The sequence below is a fragment of the Ambystoma mexicanum genome, chromosome 5q, assembly GCF_040938575.1.
Source record: "Ambystoma mexicanum isolate Mex_15411 chromosome 5q, UKY_AmexF1_1, whole genome shotgun sequence".
NCBI classification, from domain to species: Eukaryota; Metazoa; Chordata; class Amphibia; order Caudata; family Ambystomatidae; genus Ambystoma; species Ambystoma mexicanum.
The window spans coordinates 916,710,942-916,733,159 of record NC_090933.1 but is presented as its reverse complement, the minus strand read 5'-3'; the positions used below and the strand labels follow the sequence as shown (position 1 = coordinate 916,733,159).

Below are 22,218 nucleotides of genomic sequence, written 5' to 3'. Positions count from 1 at the left end.
GGACACCTCCATCTAGGTGCAAGAATAAATACATAGTAGATACCATCAGATTCCCCAACAAAACGATACTGCTCAAGACAATAAAACCCTAAAGTACAGAGAGCCATCAGCACTGATAAATTAGGACGAGAAGGGGGTTTTATCCTTCATTCTTTTCACTGAGGAATCTCAATCTGTGTACATCTATCCACATCTCAACATCATTGAGGCACTGTTTCTAGTAGTAGCATCAGAGGAGACCCTATGGCCGATGGCTTTTGCACTCTTCTCCAAGCACAAGATTTCAGCCCTGCTACGCAGGAAGGGTAACTCTTTGGATTAGATGCATCTCACTATAGTGATGTGGTCATGAAGGAACCCTGTTGAGGACAGCCATACAACACACCTATTTTAAATGCCGCTAAAAAGACAGATGTGGATTAAAATTCCCAATGAGTGCAAACTAGGTTTTTTCCTCTTATGTGCAATACACTAAACTCAGATTTGAATTGGGCAGCACTACATAGATAGAAAAGGTTTTGCAGAATGCATGTGACTACAGGCCCATGGTGGTACACAGTGTTTGTGATCAAAGAAGAACTCTGTTTCAGCTTGTCTGAGAAATTGGGGGAGAGGAACACAGTGGAAGCAACAGTGCTGATAGAGGTTCAGTAATGATGCAGCATCCAAATCTCGTGTCACCTCCTTGATATCACTGGTGGTGCTTTGGCTTCTTTGGAGTATTTGTGAAAAATATAGGGAGAGTGGAGGCCCCCAACAATTACTGACTCTACTTTTCCCATCGGCTCACGCCAACAGCTTCTAAATGCCTACTTATGCCTACTTATACCAATTAAAATTAGCATAAGGAAATATAGAAGCAGTTAATTTCTGAATTACACAAACTGTTTAAAATAGATTTGCAGCTACTTTTTACTTTATAACTGGTAGTTATGAACAGATGAACAAATCGCTTATTTGAGCCTAATGGCGTCCTCGCCTCTGGAGTTTTAGTAAATGTCCAACACTTATCTGAGAGTTACTTTGGTGATGTGATACACTTATGAATCTATCTATAGATTGGCTTATCCTTTTGTTTAAATGAGCACTGGTAATGTATGTATTACTTACTTCTGCTAAATGTAATGTAAATTAAAGGATTCATGGAAAAAATATATTGATTTAAACGATATTTCCTGGGGAAAACAAATCCCTAATGCAACACGATGCAGGCAATTCGTTACAATTGAAGATGGGCAAGCTCCAAAGAAGACGTAAGGAAGCAGAAAACCTTGCTATGTAGTAGCAGTGCAAAAGTATCAATATATTTAAATGGTTCTTGCATTCCCTTTGCCCGTGTCTTGTTACGGAGTAACTGACAAATATCTACATTCATCTGGGTACAGTACTATTTGCAATTTTTGAGCTAGTGAAAAATACCACTGTGCTCAAATATTCCAAGCACATGCAAAAATCGTCCAAACTGTACTCGTTCCTAGTTGTGCTTGTGGTTGCGAGAATATAGTTGGGAACAGCTGGGCCCAGAGGTTTGTACAGGGACTGGAAATGCAAGGTTGGAATGTGTACAAGGTTTTCAAAAATGTATTTGTTTTATTACTAATATCCTGCACATTAAAGTACCATAACATAACGTTTCTAAAAATAAGTTATGGGCTAACCCACAACTAAAATCTGCTACTGGGGCCAGGAGGATAGCTCAGGGGCAACATGCTCACCTTTGAAGCAAGACGACGCGAAGCAACACAGGTTCGATCCACGGGTCCGCGATTAGAAACCACTGGGTATTAAGCGTGTTATAAATAACCAATTACAATTACAATGACTTAAACTTCACAATAAGCTTACTCGCTTTGGGTATTCAATGAGTCAATCTCTGGTATCATGGTGTATGCACACGGTACATCTGCTATCCACTGAAAATTACTATGTTGAACACACACACACAGAAGCATAAAACATTTCTTGGAAACGGTTGGATACGTCTTTTCAGGGTCTTCGGTGACATGTATACTTCACCTTTGTATGAAAGCGGAACAGCAATATTCGTTTGAGGACCCCAAAGGCTTATGCTGGTTAACCTTTTTCGATAACTGGGAGCTAGAAATGGTGAATGGGCGTACCCTGAGTGACTGCCTGAGCAAAAGTACTTGGAAGGGTAGCAACACTCATAGTACGCTGGATTACATCTTCGCCAGCTGTGAAGTAGGGGCATTGATCAAAGACATGAGCATACACCATAATGTGTGGAGTGATCATGAGGCACTGAGCATGAAGTTGGGGGCCGACGTAGATGCCCGCAAGGCCTTAGCACTGGGCAATGTTACAGTTAACCATGCAGCAACCTGTATTACCTGGTCGGAAAATAATATCTTAAAATTCCGAGCGGGCGATCTTCCATCTGACTACGGGTAGCCTGCAATCTTTTGGGGAAATGACCATTGAGGAAATCGAGCGATGGATCTCATCTTTCACCTGTTCACATGCAAAATCTAAATCCAATGTTGTATTAAGAGAATTTGAGAAAGGGAGGTCCTTTGATAAAGTCATCAAAGATGCTATACAACAAATAAGAGGTGACATCCGTAAAGCTAACACTGCTTGCAAATCTCTGATGGCTTATCATCTGGCTTCCAGAAAATGGAAAAACAAATATCGGGTTTGGTTAAAATATTGGAAACGTACTAAGAGAGATGAACTGTGGCAACATACGGTTAAAGTACCATGTGCCCGGAATTCCTGCAGTATATGGGCGCTTCTGGGTGAAGCCAGGGGTAACAAGAAAATCCCCTTGATCAATCCCATCGGCACACATGACTGGACGGTATTTCTTGGGAAACGTAATGCAACAGAGTATTGGGGCTATCAGAGAGGGGTATTCTAAGCCTATGTTCCCTTCTTTTGAGGTTAAGGTGGAAGAACGTCAAAATAAAATTATAAGTCTGAAATCTTCCCGGGCTCCGGGGCCCAATGGACTAGCAAATGTTGTCCTCAAGAAGAACCCTTACTTCTGGGCAAGCCTTTTGAAAATATTATTTGAAAAGGTGTTTGCAGAGGGTCAAATTCCTAGTTCCTTGCAAATGGCCAGTCTTATACCAGTTTATAAAAGAGGCATCAAAACTGATCCGAGTAATTATAGATTACTCTCTACGCTGGACTCTCAGGAAAATATTTGCCTCGCTACTCCTACAGGAATTGCAAATTTGTACTTATAAAGCACGTATCCTTGATAGATTCCAGAGCGGCTTTAGAGCAGGCTTTTCCACCTCAGATAACCTGCTAATCAGGGATACTCTCAGTAGGAGAGCTAGACGACATAATAGTCCTTCGCTGTATGCCCTTTATATTGATTTTAAAGCGGCATTTGACACGTATGCAGAGAACTGCTCTGGCTTAAACTACATAAATTGGGCTGTCTTGTGGGAATCCTTTATTATTTGAAGCTCTTAAATAGTAATACCACGGTTCATCTTAAGCTTGACTCCCAGGGCACGATGACCAAATCTATTAAGCAAAATAGGGGTGTAAAGCAGGGCTGTGTTACAGCCCCTCTTTTATACAACCTATTTGCATCTGATGTTCCTGCCTCAATTACGGCAGTCCACAATTGTCCCCCTAATATAGGTAGTACTCACTGCCCAGTATTAGCATACACGGACGACTTAGTCATTTTAGACCACACCTTCAGTGGGCTCCACAGATCCGCAGAAGCGTTGTGGCTATATGCGGATAGCAATGGCTTAGTTAAAAACCGAGATAAAACACTCTTGATGGTTTATACTAGTGGAAAGACTGCTCGACCCCGCTTATACATTAGGGCTCTGGATATACTTTATACACCATCATATAAATATCTAGGAGTTGAGTACGATGTGAAGGAGGATTTTCCTTCTTGTATCCAGGCTTTCATCGGGAAAGCAAAACAATTAACCACATTGATATACCAATTTACATGCAAACAGAGTGGGTAGCACGCCAACTCTATATCCAGTGTGTAGTGCCAATGATCCTGTATGGCTTGGAAGCCCTTTTGGGAATTGACCTGAAATGGCTTCAAGTCATTGAAGGGAGGTTTTGGAGGAAATTACTGGGGCTCCCTTCAAGCATTCCTATGTCCATCCTGAGATTGGAGCTGGGTTTACGCTCATCAAAATCATTGGTTCTAAAGAAGAGAGCGGAAATGTATATCAAAATGTGCTAGGCCCCAGCGAACTTTGGGAAAGAGCCTTGACTATTGGGATTTGCATGAGAATGTTGTGCATCTTAATAGTTTGAAAAGTTATACATTTATTCAGAATGTATTGTACACCTTTAAGAGGCCACAAACATATTTTAATCTCTGTCCATCTCCTAATCTTAGGAGACTTATATTGTTGCTCAGGATAGACCACCTACCAGTATTGGCGGTAGAGGGTGTTGTACGTCAGATCCCTAAAATTGAACGCTTCTGTAGAATATGTATGAACAAAGCGATTAGTGAAACTGCCAAACTGCCAAACATATGCTTACTGAGTGTTCAAATATGAGGAAGCTCTATATGAAACACTATGGCAGATTTGTACATGATTCTAAGTCGATTAAAGAGCCTACCTTTTGGTATTATTGTATTAACACCGTAAATGCAAGTCTTCACATGTCCTTATTCAGAGTGTGGGCCATTGCTGAAAAGCAGTGGTGTAATCTAAGTGACCCTCAAGCACTCAGAATTGAATAACACATATTTCAACTTTTCCTAATTTTGGACCTGGGCGCCGGCGGTAACTTGTAATTCGCAAGTCGTGTTAATTGTAAATGTGTAAGAGAAGTTCATTAAATAGACTAGCCAAATGGCTAATTGGGTCATGAATCCGAGTTAGTTAGTCTGGAAAAGAGGGATCAAGTGATCGTCTGATTGCCTTGTTCTGGGACTGTATGGCCACTTGGAAATTCTGTGTTGACTTCTGGGATTTCTCTGACATATTTGTGGTGGAATATATGCCTATTAATTGATTTTAAGAATGCATTTTTTCCTCATTTCTTAGATCTTTTGTTATTTAATTGTACATTGCACATTTTATCTTATTCTATATCATTTTATTCTGTTTGATGTGTTTGAGAAATCCTGATTATGGTTATGGAAATTGAGTTCATGTAATTCCGTATTCAGTTTCCTGCTTTATCATGATTTATTATGCGTAAAGTTTTCTATGCAAAATTGTATCACATTAAATAAATAAATATGACGATAATACAACAGGGCAGATAAATCGAAAATTGAATGGAGCAGCTAGAGGACGGATAGCAAGATTACTGCAAAATGTCCTATTTCCCGATATTCAGCTACACATCCTTTCAAGAAGATCAACATCGGTGCAAGAGTGAAACAACAAATTACAGAAATGCGTGCCTAAAGCGATTCTCATCAGCATGTCACAATCCTACAAGTCCAACCTCTTGTAAATTTCAGAGATAGGAGCAACAGGACACCATTAAAAGAAGTCCCTGCTGGCTGTGCCACTCTGCAGCCCTACTAGCAAGTTTACTGCTGTGAACTGATGCTCAATCAAGGGGAGCGGCAGGGAACCTGAAGGTTGTTGGAGTGTTCCAGCGAACATGGCCTTAGTGCCTATTGTAGACGGAGGCTGTGAGGCTTCAGCACCTGTGAGGCAGCAGACCACTGACAGATCCTAGGCAACACTTCTTCCACCTTTTGGTGCTTCCCAGGGCTGATACTATCCGTTGGAACATTTCTGTTCTAACTGCTGGACTGTTCTCCCTCTCCTTCCAATTTTATGGCTTCCTCTGTTCCAAAACCTCCATCTCTTATCACCACCTCCTTCACCTCCCTAGGTGCTATCACTGTCTTCTTTCACCTTCACCTCCTGGTGCCTTCACTCTTGATGCTGCAGCCGCCTTCTTCCCTCTTAATGTTACTGCCTCAGGACTGTTACCTTTCCATCCAGATTTTACTCCCTTCTCCTTCACATTGGAAGCTAAAACCTACTCTTTCCCCTAAGATTTTACCAGCAATTCCTCTCCACTGCTGCCACCTCTTCAACCTCATCTGCCTCCCCAGTCTCTGCTTTCTTCAACTCTGTCCAGTATCCAGCTACCTCCAAGCTCCAGCACCGTCGTCCCGAAACCCACACCTTCTGGGATCTCCGCTTTACATGGGACTCTGTTCCCACCCCTTGGTTAAACTCTCCATGAGCGTCTGCAACTGTGTTCTACAATTGTTGCCAGGCTAGGATCAACTGTTTTCCTGGTTCACCTAGGCTTACTTTTGGATGGGAAGGCTAGACCAAGTGTTTACCAGACTTGATGGCTATCTTGGGATATAGCCCCCTTCCTGTTACTGCGTTGTACTCTTTGGGAAAGATCCAGGTCTCCCGTTCCCCCAGGGTGTAAACCGGACATTAGACAAGCTCTACATAAAGTTGATTCCCCTGAATGTGTACAAAATGCTGGTTGTGGTCAACTTGTAATTTTGTAATATCGGGGAGTGAATGCTCTGCCCATCAACCGTGGACAGTTACTATTCCATCACTTGTGGTTAAACCCACAGTTGAAAGACAGCCAACAACATATATTTTGCCTACCTTGGGTTTGGTGAGCTCGCAAAACGTCGCTTTGATCTGACACATGCTTTGGGAGCTTGCAAAGGATCTGCCGAGGGTTGTGAACTAATTTCCCTACTACTGTGAATGCGCTGGTTAGAGAAGCAAGATAAATGCTAAAATGACCATGTGAGTGAAACTAATTTCTTTCAGAGTGGAGCATTTGTTTTTTCCTGTTTAGCCATTTGGGTCTGATGGGCATCAGGCTTTCCCAGTTGGGGATTGCCAATCCTGGTGCATAGGGAGGGTCGGGAGTTCTCAAATTGCCTGTATTGTGGGCTTAGCGACAAAAGTCCAGGATCCTAGGAATGTTCTACAATGATGTCCCGTGATTATACCCTACCCTGTGACAAACCAAGGGATCCCCTCCATGCCATCCTAGGGCCCATCATCGCTTGGCTCATGGAGGCACCTGGGCCCTTTCAGTAAAATTCATTGATGATGCCCACAATGAGTCTTGAAGATTCCCAAGTAAGCTATGAACCTGAAGGTAGCAATCTATTCTACCCTACAACACACAGTCTTGCCCAACAAAGAACCTGAGAGCGTAGAATTAGGCTGTCCATCTATTGCCCCTGTGTTTGATATGATGCTCTTTGTGCAGGCTATGTAGTTCTGAAGCCTGCTCCTATGCTTAATATTCCGTTCAATATGCTCACCATGTGAAAGTGCACATACTAACATCCACAAATGCTGCTATGCTTGATATTTTGGAAGTGGAGCTGGGAATCCCATTTTGCACGCACCCAAAAACCACCAGATACATGCTAACTGTGTGAAGTGACCGGCACTGCATGCTGCTTTACTTTACCCCATGCCTTTTCTTCGCAAAGCACTGCTCTACAATTTGACGAATCCTGCCGTTTGCTCAGTATGCGAGTCCACAGACCACTATGCCTTGAGAAGGTGTTTTTACAGTACGAAACATGTGTCTACATTATTAATTAGGGTCTTGCATGCAACACCAATAAACCTGTGGTAGACTCTTCACCTTGGTGTTACTGTAACACAAGCACAAAACTGTAGGTCTAAGACTCCAGGTTTCTACGGGTGCAACTGTGCTGATTGGGGGTACAATCTCCACAAAAGTCTTGCACCCTCTTGCTCACCCTCCAACCATCACTACAGACAATATGAGAACTAAATTGGATATCATCACTTGTAGGGTAAAATAACTCTGAAGCTCAATTTGAAGAGTTACGTTGCAGGCTACCTGGGGTGGAATAGCAGGTGGGAGACAACGAAGACAAGGTTAGCAGCACCAGAATACTCCAAAAAGAAGAAATCAAGGTATAAGCAAATCAAGGTATAAGCATTCTATTTCAAGTCAAGCTCAGAATTATGCATGAAGAGAAACCCTAATTGTTCAACCTTACAAATCAAATTCATTAAATGTTTAAATGCAAAACTGTGTAGATATTACCAGTGTCCAGATATCTCTAATTGCCAGTGTTACTTATTATCTCTTACTTGCCATTTTGTTGGTGATTCAGAAATACATATGGTTGACTGGAGCACATGGATCCTAGCATAGCATGTAATGAAAGTTATTGCTAGATTTACATTTCACATTGCCAATAGATGTTCTACTTCTGGCGAATGTTGCTTTTTTTACTCACACAAAAGAGGACAAATCTTACTGGCTAGATGGGGACTGTGGTGAGTTAGGAGGAGGAGTCGGATACTTGAGGGACATGTTTACTGATGTTTGTTAAAATAATGTGTATACAGCCCATCTTTCCCTATTGCTAGAGGGGTATCCAAGCCTATCTAAATAAACTAAAGGTGCTCGTCAAGAAGTCCCAAATGAATGTTTCCATGGTCCAAACCAGTTCTAACTGACGCTACCACTACTTTCTCTAACTTAAAGTAGATCAGGAGAATGTTTCTACTGGCTGTCTCTGTATGAAATGTCTCTTCTTTACTCAAATGTTATCCTTAGTATGACATCTTTAAATAGACTCTTACCACCTTCTGGATACATACTTAAAACACAAGTGTATTGTGAAAGGGTTGCATCTACACTTTAGGGTCTGACTTTGGACAGTTGGTGCTCTTTTTTAATAGTCTCTTCCAGACCTCGGTGTCTTTCTGACTCGTATCCCCAGACCTTCTTAGTTTGGGTGTACTTTGCTGTAATTTGACTTTCCCCCTCTCCTGGGGCTTCTCACTTTGATTATCTCTCCTCTTATCTGGTTCACTTGATTTCACTTCCCAATCATACTTAGATGATTCTCTCCATGGTTTCCTCCACTCCTTACTTCTTAAAATATGGGGTATGTTACCCTCTTCCCAGGGCATTGGAGTCCATTCCTCTTCCGAGGGCATTGGAGCCCATTCCCCATAAATTTCAGTCTTATTCGTTAATCTCTTTATCGTTTTATCACAGTTCCACTGAAATTGTTTTATATTCAGTAGCTCATCAATTTTACTGGGATGTGTTTTCCGTCTTAATAACGATGCAGCGGCGGCCTTCAGTTCTCCCTTTCTCTCCGTTACCTCCATGCCTGAAGCGGAATGCTGTAGGGCTCAGCACTCACTCGGGTTCTTTAGCCACTGGCCAAAAGTGGAACAATCAGATCTGTTGGATCAGCCTTGATCCAGAAGTGCAAATACTCTCCCATCTCATAATGACTGCCACCACCAGCTGACCCTTTGTAACTCACAGAGCTGATGTTAAGGAAAAAGTCACAGAACAAATGTGGAAGTGAAACCATGCTATGACAAAACAAAGATGCGTCCTTTGTAACACATTGAGGTTTGTGGAAAAAAAGATCCTGGGATCACAGGACAACAACAAAGAAGGATTCAGAGAATCTGCGATAAAGTCGCCATCTTAATCCTCTCCTATATGAGAAACTTGTTTAGTAACCAAAGGTCTAGGATAGGAGGCAGACAACCACAAAGCCTGTGAAAGAGGAAATATTTGGAACACTGTTTCCAAGTTTTTTAAGTGACACAGGCTTGATGGTGACCTTTCAGAGTTTTTCCACAACTTCCATCTGAGGTGATGGGAGAGAAAGCATAGGAAGGGTACTTCTTTTGGAATGGGTTGTACTACCCGGTAAAAATAATGTCCATCTGGTATAAGGCTACTATCTGGTTCTATGAATCTTGGCTGCATTATTTTTACCGAATGGCATCTTTGACTAATAATCTTTGCCAATTTTGCTACTTTCCATTTACCACAAACAGCAGGGGGACCTCTCCACCTTCCCCATGCACCCCAAACCCCCAACTATATACCTGTTACAGAATATTTGACTTGGTACAAGTTAACAACAGTGGTGACAGGCATAGATCATGTCTATTTGCGATATGAAGTGCATGGGGTTCCATGGTTACAGTGGAACAGTGTGAGAACAATTGTTATAACAATAAGAGACAGAGATGGTGTTCCGTGGTTACAGTGGAACTACTTATTGTAGGAGGCAGTAGTGGAGCATAGTTTAGTTGAATAGTTTAGTTTTTAGCGCTTTTCTGAATGTGAGTAGGGATTCTTCTTTTCTGAGATTAGGTGGCAGTGAATTCCAGGCTTTGGGAGCTAGGACTTCAAAGCTGGTACCACTGGCCTTGGTTCTGTTGAAGGTTGGGACTGAGAGTTGGTTAGAGTATTTGTTGCGTTTAGGTCTGTGGGTTGGAGCTTGATGTATTCTTTCCACTGGATAGGCTGGTGCGGTCTCGGCAAGGCATCTATGTGTGATTGTGAGGGCTTTGAACGTTATGCGATCTTTGATCGGGAGCCAGTGGAGATATGTTCTCTCTTGGGTATGTTGAGGGCTGCTCCGAGGGCATTGTTTTGTGCGATTTGCAGTCTGTTAATGTTGTTTGCGGAGGTGCCAAGGAGATATATATTTCAGTAGTCCAGTTTTGCTCCAATTTTAGCTCTGGCGATGTTTAGGCAGTTCCTTGCCGATAGATGAGGTCTTACTGCATTTATGATTTTTGATGTAAGGGCTGCTGAGGAGGAAATGGCACTGACTTGCCTATCCATGGACAGTGTGGAGTCCAGGTAGACGCCTAAGGTTTTTACAGCAGAGGAGGTGGTGATGACAGTCTTCGATGATGAAGGAATTGTATGAGTCATCTAGTTTTTTTTAGGGCTTCTTTGGGACCTACCAACACTATTTCGGTCTTTTCCCCATTTAGGCATAAGCCATTGGCTGCCATCCAAGCCTGGATGCGGGCATATATGCTTTGCTTTGTAGAGTGTTGAGGTCTTGCTCTTAGTTGCCTGTTATTGGGACATGAATTTGTGTGTCATCGGCATAGTTTGTAAAGGATATGCCGAATTCGTTTAGGTCATTCAAAAGGGGGAGAGTAAAGAGATTGTAGAGAGTAGGGGAGGTGCATGAACCCTGTGGGACTCCACAGTCAATTGGTGAAGGGATGGCGGATGCTTGGTCCGAGTAAACTCTCATGGCTCTACCGTTCAGGAAGGAGGTTATCCAGGCTGGGGCTTCTTGGGAGAAGTGGGCTGTGACAGTCAGATGTCTGCAGAGGATCTTGTGATCAACCAGATCGAAAGCTGCAGAGAGGTCTAGGAGGAGGAGGAGGGAGGATTTGCCTTTGTCCATAGCCTCAAGAAGTTGGTTCTTGAGGTCAAGTAGCGCCGACGCTGTGCCATGGCGGGGGCGGAACCCTGAATGCCTTTTTCCTAGGATGTTGTGAGTTTCTAGGAAAGATGAATCTGTAAGTATGCAGCTTTGTCTAGAATTTTCAACAGGAAAGGCACGGTGGTAATAGGACGGTAGTTTGGGGAGTCAGGGTCAAGGGTAGGTTTTTTTAGTAGGGACCGAACAGAGGTTTCCTTGAGGGTGGGCGGGACAGTGCTGTTGGCAAGGAGGCATTGATGAAGGTAGTGACAAAGGGGGCAAGTGCTGTGGCGCAGTCTTTGATTAGGTTGGCTGGGCAGATGTCTCCTTTACATAATGAAGGCTTAGTGTGTTTCATGATGTGGAGGACTTCGGAAATAGTTACCTCCCTAAAGCCTAAGGGTTTGGGTGGGTTTTTGCTGTGGGACTAATTTCCCTCTAGTGTGTTGGAGGAGGGGTTAGGTGGAGGTGAACTGGATTTGGGCAGATTCTTGAGTTGGGTTTTGATTTTGTTTTTAAGTGTTTTGATTTTGTCTAGCATGGCATGTTGAATATTGTTACACCAGGTAGCATTTTTCTCAGAAGGTTGTGCCGATGTGGGGGGGATAGTAAGCTCATTGTATATGGCGAAGAGTTCTTTGGATTGCGAGTTAGCTTCCTCTATTCTGGTGTTGTATGTGGCTGCTTTAGCTGTGGTGATGGCTTGTTTATATTGTTTGGCGATGGTGAGGTATGTCTCTCTAGTGAGAGAAGAGGGATTAGATTGCCAGGCTGTTAGTGCTGCTCTTTTGACGGTCCGTGCTTCCTTAAGTTCTTCAGAGAACCAAGAGTTAGCATGGAGTATTTGTTTGGCTTTTTTCCTTTCCAGTGGGGCTATGGCTTCCACTATCTCTTTAAGCGTGGGGTTGTAAATCTCAGCTAATGTTGTTGGGTCCTTAGAGGTGGGGTGGGCGAGTGCTGAGGTTTCCAGGAGTGGGAGTAGCCTGTCTGCGGTGAGCAGTGTTTTAGATCTGGCCAAGGTGGCTGGTGCAATAAGTGGCGGTCGGTCCAGGGGCGGGGGGTGTTTGAGCTGATGTCAGCTGTGCAGTTATGGTCGGCGATCCAGTCTAGGATGCGACCTTTGGTGTGGGTGGGATCGTTCACTGGTTGGGTGAAGCCTAAGTCTAGGAGGGCTTTGGTGAGAGCTTTACTTTTTTTGTCTTTAGGGTCTTTGAACCCAAGGTTAAGGGCCTTAATATCAAAAAATATGTACTAGGTGCATTTTGGTCATCTACCAAAACAATGAATCCTCACACCCAGGAGGGGCGTCTCAGGAGCACACCTATGCACATAGGAACTGTCGAAGAAACCTACTGCATCTAGACTTAATTTCAAAATAGTATTTGCAGCATTCCTGCCTTGAAATACCACTTCCACTAGGAGTTTCTGAATCTCATCCACTATAAAGAACATCCCATAAAGTGTGGGACTACGTCACATGGTTGAAATAGGCATCAGCAGGCTATGTCCCTAGATGCCGGAGGCAAATTACTTACTGGTGTGTCAATGTGGTTTGGAGCCTAGACTGGAGGGCAGCCTTTCAAGAATGGCTATGCAAGGTCAGGAGCACAGGATCCCCAGGAGATGGTCTAGGCTTCTTTGTAATCTATTTGCACACGGATGGTGTGGCGGTAAGCTTTTCTCAGGCTGAAAGCAGTGGTTCCTGAAGGTCATCATAGAAGGGGATGAGAACCTCAATCAGGCATCTGGCTCAAGGATGTCAAAAGGTCTGTGTACAGTTTCCAAGACAAAGGAGACAGAAAGACCAAGGCATCCTGTAGCCTTATGCATCTAGTTATTGAGTGAGGGACCTTAATCTGAAGGTCCAGTATACAATTCAGCGAAGAAAAGTTCAGTTGAAGTGTTTAATAAACTATACTCTTGAAAGCCATATTGTCCAAATCAGTATCAAACGTCAGACAAAACGCAAACACCTCATCGCCAACTGTGGAAAGCTCCAGATGGAGAACAGGCAGTCTCATAGTGTGTACAAATACTTGTAAAGCTAGTTAAGGTGTGATGTCTGGGTTTTTTCCCCTGCAGTTGGCCTATGGCGCATTGCTGGTGATGGTCAGTTTGGGTGCAAGCTTGTCACAGCAGAGAGGTTTTGAGGAAGAAGCCACCTTTAGCTTTATCTTCTCTAGTACCGACATTAGTGGTTCCTCTGATTAGTTATGTGAATTCAGAAAAAGGAACAAGTTACTTACCTGTAACTGTTGTTCTCCAGCATGGGTCTGGCATGGATTCACATGCTCATGAATATTCCCCGTCGTCAGGCTGGGAATCCTCGGTAAAGAAAAAACCAGTATCAGTTTCGTTTCTGATCTGTCTTTCGTAGTAATAACCAATCACTGGTCTCTGCGTCATACTGACCACAGCCAATGACTGCCCTCTACCTAAGCACCGCCTCTGGCAGCCATCTTCAGATTTGGAAGCACGTGAAGTGGCAGTATGACCAAGTGAAGAGCCGCAGAGGGGTAGGCGGGAGGGTTCGCATGTGAATCCATGCCAGACCCATGCTGGAGAACAACAGTTACAGGTAAGTAACTTGTTCCTTCTCCAGCATGGGGTCTGGCATGGATTCACATGCTCATGAATAAAGAATACATAGCAGTACACACATGCACAACCACGGGAGGTGGCAAAGGCTCAACATTAAGCATCACATAAACTCAACATTAAGCATCTTACCTCCTCACCAGGCTCACCTCAGGCGAACAGGTTGCGCAGCACTGCTTGGCCGACCCTGGACTCCTCCCTGGAATCCCGGTCGACGCAGTAGAATTTCGTGAAGGTGTGCGTCGACCTCCACGTAGCAGCCCTGCATATGTCCAGCAGGGGCACACCAGATAGGAACGCCGTGGTAGCTGCGATCGCTCTGGTGGAATGGGCTCTCGGACGGCCAGGCAGCGGTCGGTTTGCCAACCGATGACAGTACATGATACAGCCGGAGAGCCATCTGGAAATGGAAGCCTTCGAGAGAGCCTTCCCCTGATTGACAGGTCCAAAGTTCACAAAGAGTTGTGACGTCTTCCGAAAACACTTCGTGCGGTCTACGTAGAACTTCAGCGCTCTAGCCACATCCAGCGAGTGCAAAGTCCTCTCAGCCGGCGACGAAGGCGACGGGAAGAACACAGGCAACACCAAGGGTTCGTTGAGATGGAAGTCCGACGGCACCTTGGGCATGAAGGAGGGGTGCGTCCTGAGCACTACCCTCGTGTCGTGGAAAGTCAAGTACGGGGCCTTGCAGGAAAGGGCCTGGATCTCTCCCACTCGTCGTGCGGAGGTGATGGCCACAAGAAAAGCTGTTTTCCACGATAGAAACTTCAACGGGGCCGAGTGCAGAGGCTCGAACGGAGGTCCCATGAGCTTGGTCAGCACCACGTTGAGCTCCCACGCCGGGGCCGGGGCCTTCACCGGCGGGAACGATCTGAACAGTCCCTTCATGAACTCTTTCACCAGACGATGAGACCACAAGGACGTCCGCCCCGTGGTTCTGGTGTATCGGGAGATCGCAGCAAGATGAATCTTGATGGACGCGTGTGCCAGACCAGCTTTGGCCAGCGTCAGCAGGTACGGCAGTACTTGGGGAGCCGTAATCCGTAGAGGGTTAATCTTCTGTGCGTGGCACCAGACAGAGAACCTCTTCCATTTGTGTCCGTAGCATTTAAGAGTCGAGGACGCCCTGGCCTTTGCAAGAACCTCTCTGCAATCGGCCGGTATGTCGTATCCTCCAAACTCTAGCGCTGCAGGAGCCAGGCCTGCAAGTTCAGCGACTTCGGGTCGTGGTGGAGGATGGCGCCTCCTTCCCTGGAGAGTAGATCCGCGTCCGCCAGCAGCTTGATCGGCGGGGACGCTGACAAGTCCAGAAGGTCCGGGAACCATATCTGCCTCGGCCACGCAGGTGCGACGAGGATCATCCTGCACCGTGACCTCTTGAGCTGGTTGACGAGCCGGATTAGCAGAGGCAAGGGAGGGAACGCGTAGAGGAACAGGCCCTCCCAGGGGAACGAGAAAGCATCGCCCATGCTCCTCGTCTGGGGAAACCTGCTGGCGAACCTCCGGCACTTGGTGTTCGTTGCCGTCGCGAACAGGTCGATCTGGGGTGTGCCCCACCGTCGGAAGAGGCGATCCACCAGATCCTGCCGTAGTTCCCACTCGTGGCACGAGCGCAGCTCCCTGCTGAGTGAGTCGGCGATGGTGTTTTTTATCCCTGCCAGATGAAACGGCACCAGAAAAATCCCTTGGGCGACGGCCCAATGCCACAGGTCCTGCGCCTCCTTGGACAGCGCTGGGGACCTGGTTCCGCCCTGTTTCCTGATGTAAAACATGGTGGTGGTGTTGTCGGTGAAGATCCTCACCACCTTGCCCTTGAGGGACGGAAGGAAGGACCTGAGGGCCCAAAACACTGCACGGAGCTCCAGGACGTTGATATGCAGGGACTTCTCCGTCGGGAGCCAGAGTCCCCTTGCGTGCAGATTTTCGGTGTGCACTCCCCACCCTTCCAGGGAGGCATCCGTGGTCACAGTCTCCTGGTGGGCTGGGGTCTGGAAGTCCATGCCCGCCGTCAGATGCGCGCGGGTGCCCCACCACCGTATCGCTCGTCGGAAACTCTCGTCGAGCTTGATCCTTTCCTCGAAGCTGCCCGTCGTCTGGATCCAGCGCGCATCCAGGAATTCTTGCAACGGGCGCATCCGGAGCCTGCACATGGGAATGAGGTAGATGCAGGAAGACATCATCCCGAGGAGGGACTTGATGGACCTCACCTTGGCCGCGTCGGCCACCAACATCCGTTGCACCTTGCCCAAGATGGTCCTGGTCCTCTCCTCCGACGGGGAGGCCAGAAGGGACACTGTGTCGAGCCTCGCTCCCAGAAACAGTGCGACTTGCGCGGGCACCAGGTGGGATTTGGCGTAGTTCACGGAGAATCCCAGGTCCGTGAGGAGTTGGACGGTCCTTGCCGTGTGGACCACGGCGAGCTCCCTCGTCTTGGCGCGGATGAGCCAGTCGTCCAGGTAGGGGTAGACGTGAATCCCCTCGCGGCGCAGCTGCGCCGCCACCGGTGCGAGGCACTTGGTGAATACCCTGGGTGCCGACCGTAGTCCGAAGGGAAGGGCTTTGAACTGGTAATGACGCCCTTGGACCACGAATCTGAGGAATTTTCGGTGCCCCTTTAGGATGGGAATGTGGAAGTAGGCATCCTCCAAATCCAACGACGATAGGAAGTCTCCTTCCTCCAGCTGACCCAGGACGTGCTGGAGGGTGACCATCCGGAACTTCTGCGCCTTGATGAACTTGTTCAGACGTCGCAGGTCTAGGATGGGGCGCCATCCTCCCGTCTTCTTCTTCACGAGGAAGTATCGCGAGTAGACTCCGGAGCCCCGAAGCCTCTTTGGGACGAGTTCGATGGCGCCCTTTCTGAGCATCGCCTTTACCTCCAGGAGAAGTTGAGGGACGTGAAGTTCTTTCCTGGCCACGGGGGGGACGCGCGGGCACCTTCTTTGAAACTCGAGCGCGTGGCCCCGGGCCAGGGCGTCCAGCACCCAACGGTCGGTGGAGATGGACTCCCACACGCTGACGAAGCCCGCCAGCCGGCCTCCCACCGGGGTGCTTCGGTGGGGGCCCGACCCCACGGCCGGTTCAATCCTGCTTGGACGCGGCCTTGCCGCCTTGACCTCCTTGGCGACGACGGCGGGGTCCGCTAGACTTGCCTCGTCCTCTGTAGGCCTCTTGCGACGACGAGCGGGCCGCTTGACGGTAGGAAGCGAAACCGCCGCCGGAACCTTTGGAGGCGCCCTTGCCTCCGCCGCTCCGAAAGGGCGTTCGTCGTTGCTGCAGGACTCCAAGGGCCCTGGCCGTCTCAGTATCCGCCTTGATGGCCTGAAGGGAATCGTCCACTGTCTTCCCAAACAGGTTGTTCCCGTCGAAGGGCATGTCCAGGACTCTGGTCTGGACGTCCTGCCGAAAGTCTGTAGCTTTGAGCCATCCACGACGTCGAAGGCAAACGCCGTTGCCCAGCTGGCGGAACCCAGTGTCGGCGATGTCCGTCGCCACGGTGATGGCGTGGTCCGACGCCACCTCACCTTCCTGCAGGATCTCAAGGGCCTCCGCCCTCTTGTCGTCCGGCAGAAAATCCAGCAGGGGAGCTATCTTGTACCAGAGCTCCCTGTCGTAGCGGGCCACGATAGCCAAGGCGTTGGCCGCTTTAATCGTCGTCGCTGCCGACGAGATGACTCTACGTCCCATAGCATCCAATTTCTTTCCCTCGCCGTCCGGCGGGGAAGTTGATGTGGAGGCCGCACCCCCCCCCGCTTTCTTCCTGGCTGCCGCGGAGACGACGGAGTCCGGGGTAGGCTGCGCCCGGAGGCATAGGGGGGCCGTGTCCGGGACCCGGTACTTTTTCTCGTACCGGTCTCTTCTAGCTGGCGTCGTGGAAGGGTTCTTGAGGAGGGAAAGGCCCTCATCCCAAATGTCGTCCAACAGAGGCACTGCGAGGACCGTCTTCCTCTTGGCCTCGCGCCGCTGATAAAGGAAGCCTTCCTTTTTCTTCTCCTCAGGGCAGAGTTGGAAAAGCTCGGAAGCCCTGGAGATCATGGAGTGGAAAGATCCGATCTCGTCGGGCGGAGAAGCCCTGGTGGGAGGCGACGACGGAAAATCCTCGTCGTATGCCTCGTCGTCCGTACCCGTCGCTGCCGTGTCAGTCCCCGTATCATCCCCTCGGGTGGACGGGGAGGAGGGCTGGACGGGGCGCGACGGTTGAAAAGGAGGTGGTGGATGGATCCTTCTTTTCTTGGTAGGGGGAACACCAGAAGGTCCCGGTTCTGGATCCCCCGACGGGAGAGGTTCCTCCGTTGGTAACAGTAGCCTCGTCCTTATCTCGGAGCATAAGGACTGTATGGCCAACAAAATGGCCGCCGAGTTGTCTTGCGGCGCTGGCAGAGGGGAATCCGACGGGCGAGCAGGGGCCCCCTCGGTATCCTCGACGATGTCGTCGTCGTCACCTGCGTCGGGGTCCATTCCGGCGGGCTGGCCTTCTTCCACGCCTAGGCCGTGGCTTAAGACCTCGATCAGCTCCTCTTCTGAGGTTGAGGCCGAATCTACGACGACGCCCTGCCCCCCCTTCTTCTTCCCCACGGAGGGTTTCACGGGGGTCCTATCGATGGGCACAAAGGAAGACTCCCTCCGCGGAGGCAGGGAGATTCTGGGCCCTGAGGTCGCCACCACTGGTGTAGCCACCACAGGCTGAGCCAGGGCCGCCGCGACCGTTTCGATAGAGGGCTTGGTCGGATGGATCAAGGCCTTCACCACCTTAGGTGCGCTCACCGCCTTATCCTTGAGGGAGGGGGCACTGCCACGCTCCTCCTCTGCCTTAGAGCTCGACCGGGGCCTCTCCAGGAGCTTCGCCGGGTGCTCGGCCTTCCTCTTACCCGACCCAGAGCGTTGGCTCGTGGTTGATGGTGCCGGGGAGGGTGCACCCTGCCTGGCGCCCGTAGAGCCCGACCGTTCGGCGCTCCCGGTGCCAGCGGACTCGCGGTGCTTGGCCTTATGTTGGGCCCCCGTCGCCGGGGCGCCCTCAAAGGTCTTAGAAGACCGCTCGGATTTCTTCTTCTTCTCGCCAGACGGGCTCTTACCCTCCAGCCAGTTGGCGAGACGTTGATGGCGGTCCTTCATGGTCCGTTCCGACATGTTGCCGCAAAACGCACAGTCCTTCTCCACGTGCGTCTTGTCCTCATGAAGGCAGTAAAGGCAGAAAGAGTGTTCGTCCTCCTTGAAGACGTTCTGCAGCTGGCATCCAGGGCAGACCCTGAACAGCTTTCCGGGCGTCGAGCTTCCCTTCTCCTGGGCCATCTCCGAGACCGGGCCTGAGAAGCTTCTGGAGTCCTCCGAAGCGTAGCTCGACGAAATCTTCACCCTTGAGGGGCACAGATGAATCCGACACGGGTCCCCGTTGATCGGATGTAGGATCGGTGGAGCTTGAGGCTCTTTTGACCGAAAGAATCGAAGTTTTTTTGTGAAAAAGCGCGAAAAAAGCACTAACGCTCGAGAGCAATAGCACGAGGATCCCAACACATGAACGTGCGGTAAAAATCTGAAGATGGCTGCCAGAGGCGGTGCTTAGGTAGAGGGCAGTCATTGGCTGTGGTCAGTATGACGCAGAGACCAGTGATTGGTTATTACTACGAAAGACAGATCAGAAACGAAACTGATACTGGTTTTTTCTTTACCGAGGATTCCCAGCCTGACGACGGGGAATATTCATGAGCATGTGAATCCATGCCAGACCCCATGCTGGAGAACAGTGATGTCTAGCAGGAAAAGACCCCCTTCTGAACCTTGAACGTTTGTGTGTTTCTTTTCCTTTTTTCATCTTTTTTGTCTGGGGCTGGTTTAGTTCATGGCAGCGACGAGAAGGTCCTGCCACGACTCAGGGGTCCTGGATCAACGTCCTCTGCCCTGTCCTTATGGAGCAACCGGCTCACACGGGTCTATAGGGGAAAACACCAACACCCGAAGTGCAGGCTCCCAGCATGCCAGTGAGGGCCAGTTTTTTCGGTCAAAGTGGGCCATGTTTTTTACCAAGGTTTGCCAGTTTGGGGAGTGCCGTCACTGTGCAGCTAGTATGTTGACCAGTGTTACTCAACAAACATTCCATGCTTTAACCGCTGGCGTCGTAGTCTTGATACAGGTCTTGTAATACCACAAATGTATTTAATCTGATTTGAACAGAATATGGTCTTGGGAAATGCATTCAAATCCTGAATATGGCCATGAGTCTGCATCTCATATCTGATTGGATATGCGGGCTGGAGTCATTTTAAAACCAGGAAGAATGAAAGGCTCTCTGCTGATTTACGTCAGGAATAAAGCTGAGATTTTCGCTTCTAACTCAAAACGCAGCACCTGAGGGATTCCATAACAGTCCATAAAATGTCGCTGCTTTTAAAAACAACGGCTTGGGGTACGTATATTTCCCAAGAAACAGTAGAACACATGTAGCATCAGATGTGTGTACTTCCAGAGAGTTAAGGCATGTCAACTGCGACCGTCCAAATGAAGCAGGTGGTTCAATTTAGAAAAAAAACGAGCCCGAGTTTAATGGCATTACCAGGTTCTTCCAGCACACTAATTCGCACTCACTGCCCGACTTCAATGGGGCCTTCAGTCTTCACGCTGGCTTCCATTTAGTTCAAGTGCTATTTGATGCATTTCAGCTGGCGTTTTATTCACTTCAAGCTACACTTCATCTAGCTCGGCTCCTGCTCGATTCATTTATTTTTCTGCCGTGTAACCCTTTCATTCATGTATTCCGTTTACATTCCAAAATCTGGTTGACCGTATTTATGTCAAAATAAATGCCACAAACAAACCGCTGTAAGCAGATACTCCCCGCTGCCCGCTGCGGACACATGAGAGCGGAGTTCGTGTGGTGATTACAGCAATTTGGGGATGTGGTGAATTACAACGCAATGATATGGTTGTACAAGAGGCTGACAAAACCAGTCCACTGCTTCCAAAACATGCCGGGCTCTGGAAACATTTTCTCGTGCCTTGAAATGCACGCATGTGCATGATGCTAATGTGTTGTGCATGCCACTTTTTTCTATCCCACAGGTTCCCGTTTTCATCCTTTTTTCGTTCTTAGTGGCATTTTTCCTGCGTTGGTATTTACAGGCTCTATTTGGCTTTTATTTTTATTCTTCCAGATCACATCTTACAATGTCCTCCTCTGACACAAAAAGACAGTGACAAGAGAGAGGCTCACAAAATGATTGTCGAGACCTGTCCTATATCACACAGTCAGTTACACAAAAAAAAATGTATAACACAGCGAAGGGGTAGGATGCAGAAAGGGGCTTAGCTTTGTTAATGTACAGATACATCAGTGCAGTTTGTAGTATTCTAAATAAGGTCTTTGGGTAAAAAACTAGTGTTCAGTCTGTGGCGATTGCCCAAGATCACAAGAATACATTGTATTCAATCCTTCCCATCTCCTAACGCTCGCTATTTTCCCCTCCATTGGCTAAGGTTAAAGCACCTTACTCTGCCCAGGGTGATTCGTTTCCGACCTCGGGATGAGGTGCAATGTGGAGGCAGGAGATGGCTAGAGAAGGAAGCAGGAGGCCTCAATCCCATACCGGCATCATTTTGTTGATACAGGACATCACTTCACTGGAAAATAAGGTCAGTAAAAAATGTTTTTAAAAAGGCTTTTTGAACCATGGCAGAAGAGCATCATAAAGTGATGCCCAAAAAGGATCCCCACCAAAAGCAGCATGCTGATGCTGGCTGACTCGCTGCACCTCCGCTCCCTGGGTCATTTCCCATTCAGACCTCAGGTGAGCGTGTGCTAGTGACCCTCTGCCCCACCCTTTTGACCATCATGGTGGCGCTGCTGTTTTCGGGACCCTCGCGGGCTCCCCAGCCGTGTCGTAGTCTCCAATCTCAAGGACCCGCCTCCCCTGGCCCTCATTGGCCGAATCATCCCTTATCCTGGGCCGGATCAGGGCAGCCCTCTGCCCAGCAGCCCCCTTCGGCTAAGGGGCCCAAGGCAAAGGACGGCTCCTACATGGACGGCTCCAAGATGTGTCTGCAGGTGTCCACAGAGGAAGCAAAGGAAGCCAGCAGCCAACAGACACCAACAAAACTGAGTGTGGCATGTGTGGGGTGTAGAGCAATTACTCTACACCAGAAAGCCCTCGCCACTCTACCTTACGTCTCCATAATGTAGACTGCCATAGAATTACAACTTGCATGCTTAAAGAGATTTGTTACCACCAGCCTAATTCCATTCTTAGCTGGACTGTAAATGTTGCATTGCATTACGCACTAACATACTAGCCAAACGCTAACTAATGCCACACATATAGAGAACGGTCAAGATTAGCCTGCGTCGAACATAGATAGAAATATGATTGTTGGCATGTGCCACACTTAGATGGAATTCTTAACTTTGGCCTGTGTCGCACCTGGATAGAGATGTGAATGTTAGC

At 48.0% G+C, this 22,218-nt stretch overlaps 1 protein-coding gene across 9 annotated transcripts in view; it reads right to left on the bottom strand.

The window, feature by feature from the left end:
• Window positions 1-22,218, bottom strand: part of VPS13B (vacuolar protein sorting 13 homolog B) — a 3,421,660-nt gene that overhangs the window by 2,454,859 nt on the left and 944,583 nt on the right. The gene's annotated exons all lie outside the window — the stretch shown is intronic.